Below are 4,628 nucleotides of genomic sequence, written 5' to 3'. Positions count from 1 at the left end.
TACGCCTTTACAAACTACTGAAAAAACTTACGCAATTTTTGTTATTTCTAAGTTTGAATAGATAGATAATTTTTCTTAAAATCTGTAATATCGTTCTGGTTTCTACAAAAGCAAACTTCATCAACGTAAAAAAGATAAACTAAAACTATATATTATATATGAAATAAATAAGGATTTCGGTGATTAATATTTGATGTATAGAATCAAAATTTATTTATTTGAATATGAGTTCAAAAAATTTTTTTTTTCTGTCGACTTCTGTTATAATCCTTCATCACTCGCTGGTTACTCCGGAAAAAACCGTTTAAAAAAGTCTACAGCAATGTTATTTACGCCAATAACGATGAACACAGATGAAACAACATGTGCCGACAATGAAACTATGTAATAGAAATAAAAGTAAGCGAATTCGAATCGATAATTTCAGAAAAGGTTTGATAATTAAAAATTAAAATCGGTTCTATAAAACACCGAAGTTTAATGATTATTTTGAACCTTCCAATAATTGTAAAACCTTTCTTCAGATTCTCGATAATTTAACCAATTGCGTGTGTCGTTCGAATTCGTTTAGTTTTGCAATTTTTATATCAGAGTAGAGACGTTGTTCCGTACATGTTCACTGTTATTAGCACAAACAACAATGCTGCAGGAGATTCTTTGAGCATTTTTTCCTTTCTATTTTATCGACCTTCGCATCATGCTCACTAATTCTACACCGAGAAAAATTTCATTTGTTATAATAAATAGAAAAATTGAGAAAAACAGGTATCGTTAAAAAAAAGAAACTGTTTCAATATTGTTGGAATAGCGAAAAACGAGGTACGCGTAACCATTTTGTACTATTGTCGATCCATTTTCGGTGAAAATATAGCAACAGCGATCGTAATGAGAAAGAATAGTAACGGATACTAGACTTTCCGGTAACAGCTAAAAAGCTGATTTTCATTTTGTACCTGGAACTATATTTTTCGATTGTGGTAAAAAATGAAAATGGTCAAGGACCGAGCGGTAGCCGGAACTAAAAATTTCTCTCAGTGATAGCTGCTGTTGCTGCAAGGCGCGGGCGAAGCCGGCACGCGAGGTCGCAGGATCACGTCGAGGAGGATCCACCCGGTAGAAATGCACCAGGATTGGCTTGAGGATGTTGCCCTGGCAACGCGCGCAATCGTGACCCGGGAACAACGTCTGCACGCCCTGCCCTCGGCACCCAGATCTGCAGGGGTTCCCCTCTCCGCTTCCTCTTTCTCTTTCTCTTTCTCGTCCTGATCCTGGTCCTCCTCTTCATCCCCGTCAGCCGCCTTCGAAAACCGCGGGGAGATTCGCCCGGTAGTCGCGTGCGAAACCGTATCTCCGTACATGACGGAGAGACAAAGGAATCGCCCGCCGTTATGGACGTCGACCTCGGGGTTTTGCTCGGGACAATGGGAATTATATGGGGTAAATAATTCCCAGGTGACATCGGGCATGAGCGTGCATTCGCTCGAATGATACCCGGGTCGCGGTCTCGATCCCGGAATTTTTTGCGCCGAAATTGCCGCCCAACACATTATGCAATAAAAATTATCGCTTTCGGCTCGATCGGATACGGAATCGATTCAGATAATGGATTGATTCTGAATGTGGCGACCCTTTGAGTTATAACGATAAGCAGGTATTCTGACCACCTATTTTACATCAATTTTTGGGTATTTGGAGAATTTTGAAAACATATTTCTGTGTCGTTTTTTTCTATTTCTGATATGGTATAGTAATATGTTTTCCATACTCGAGAGTAATTGTTGCGATATAGTGTAAATTATTATTGTTAGAAAAAAATGGATTAGAAAAAATCGTGAAAATGAACTAACAATTAATTTCCGAGAATATTAAACCTCTACACATGTATATGTTTTACATAAATTATGAGATTTTGGGTCGCTGATTAAGAATCTGAAATTTGCGTCCCCCATATTGGATCCACCATCTTCAATTGTCGAAATCTGATTTCAGATTCGTATTCAACAACCCCAAAAACAATATAGTATTATGTTGTTATAAAAGTTGACTCGGCAAAATAATACGTAACTCAAAGGGTTAAGATGGATAAAAAATTGGGGGGAAATTATTGCAGAAATGACGTCTTTGGTATTTGTTACAAAACAAATCGTTAAATCTCAAAATTAATCTCTGTCTTTTCCACTTCACTTGCCAACAACATCAAAGATGTATTAAAAAGAACGTTTCGACAGGATTGTTTGACCGTTATCAATTGCCTTCCAAAAATTTATGCCAAAACTTATAGAATAAATAGGGAAACTCGATATCGCCATAGAATGGAGCAGCGGCTCCAATAAACTTTTTGCGATCACTTTTAGTAGACATTTTGAATGGGGAGACTTAAGCTTTCTAATGTTTACTTTTGAACGAACTCACAGTTTTCTTTGGCAAAGTTATATGGAGTGTGAAGAACACGTTGCACCACGTTTGGCAACAGTGATAAGCTGATAAAATGCCTGAAGCTTCTATTTCGGAAAATTTTAGCAGTCTTAATTTACTACAAAATTTCATCTTTAGACGTGCAAAAATTCCGTATAGCTTTGTGATTCAAATAATGACAAGATTTCACGGAAAAAATTTTTTTCCGGATTAGATTATTCTTGATTTACTCGAATTCAATTCATGCTTCTATAGAAAGTATCATTTAACTAATGATGTTCAAGTTTCGTATTTCGTGGATCTGGAGTGCTTATAAGTTTGGATCGCCAATTTCAGAGGGAAGCAAGTAAATGATAAGTGAAAAAAAAAGTTTTTCTTCCAATTGCAAAAAATGATCACTCAGATAAACCAAAATAACTTTAACTTGAATCTGAAATGTCGGTTCAACGAAGATCTGCTCGTGTAGTTATTGCAGATAGAAACAGACTGATCGTGTTTCGTTCCATTGAAAAAAAGTGAAAAATAAATACCGTCAAGAAACACATCAACCAAGAAAATAACTTTCATTTCAGAAAAAACATTTTTTACAATTGTGCAAGTTCAGAAAAAAAAACCGAGACGTACTTTCAAATTGCGAGACCCTTTGATTTCATTTTATGAAGAAATTTCAAATCAAGATTAACGATTCTCAGCGAACCGCCGTTTATAGAGAATCGCAACGTTGGCGTATTAAAGGCGAGTTCGTTCCATCGAAATTCTCGACCGCTATTAAATTTTAGTAAAATCCAATCAGGCACATCGATCTTATTAATTACTGAAAAAGGAGTCATCTGAGCGTAATATCTGTACAGCCGTTGGACGGCTTGTCCTGAAATTTTGATGGTAGATTCGACCCACCAAAATCTGGGTCCCTATTGATTTCTAAGGAAATTCAACCAAGCGAACAGAATCCCAAGTTGCGCAATATTTTCCAACGTAATTCGAACTCGACTTAGCCCACTGATTCCTGAATCATTAGGTGTGAAAGATGATTGTTAAAAAATTTTCACTTCCGAATAATTTATTATTTGCCATGTTCTGCGTCATTTAAAAACTTATATTCAAAAGAGTACTTTCATTATTAATGAAATTTTGCAATATGTTTAGTCAACAGAGTTCGTTGAATTGATAATTTTTGTATCAAATCGATCGAAATTATTCAGCTGATAGATGTTCGCATTTGAACAAGCACAATTTGGCAGACGAGACGAAACTCGTTACACGATCTTTGGCTTGATTGAATAAATATCAATCGATTCAACAAACCTTCTTCTGTGTACACAGGATAATATTTACATAGAAATTTTATTTATTTTATTGATTCTTCTGGAAACATTTAGACGTCATCTACCTGTTCAAACAACCTTACAATTCAGGAGATGGTCTCGTTGACAGTTCAAGAAAGCTCTGATTCAATCGAACGCTTTTGATTTTTCGGTCAAATCATAACCGCGTAATACAATCCACATTTATTGTTAGTAAAAGTGCACAACTAAAACAATGTACAAAATCAATTTTCTAATTCTTGAATTCCATTTAACGCTTCTTCCCTTCCCAAAAGAATTATACATCTATTTTACCTTGTTTTTAGTTTGAGTTGCAGTTGTTATCAATTCATCAGAGAGATAGAAAAAAAAAACAATTCACCCACCTTAGATACGTCATTTTATTTTACACTTTGAAATTCCAGTAATTGTAACGAACAAAAATTTTCGCAACGAAAAATTGTTCACAGGGGAATATTTTGCGATGCGTCAGGGGTTCCAAAAAATTTATCTGCAATGTGTGTCTGAGGAACTAAACTTGCGAAGTAATTAATCGAAACACCCTTCGCAATGAATCTCGTAACACGAACCGTAGAGTTAAAGAATAAAGGAATATCGCATTCATTTTACTGCAAACTATGCTCCAGTTCTTCCAAGAATCTGAGTGACAACAATGAATTGTTATTATCATAGAATACCTTCGACTCTGCTGAAATACCGGTGAATGACGTCAAACAATTTTGCGCACAAGTGCACCCGAGCCGAGGCGTTTTATGCATGATATTCGGAGAACAGGAGGACAGTTTCAAAGAATACGAATTGTTCTAACTGTTCTCGTGAAGTTCTAACGTTTTACAGTTTTGCAAGCAATGCATTCAAATTCAGATTGTCAACTGTGCACAGGAAATG

The sequence above is a fragment of the Neodiprion fabricii genome, chromosome 6 (genome assembly GCF_021155785.1).
Source record: "Neodiprion fabricii isolate iyNeoFabr1 chromosome 6, iyNeoFabr1.1, whole genome shotgun sequence".
In the NCBI taxonomy this organism is placed as follows: domain Eukaryota; kingdom Metazoa; phylum Arthropoda; class Insecta; order Hymenoptera; family Diprionidae; genus Neodiprion; species Neodiprion fabricii.
The sequence above is the reverse complement of the archived record's forward strand: the minus strand, read 5'-3'. Positions refer to the sequence as shown.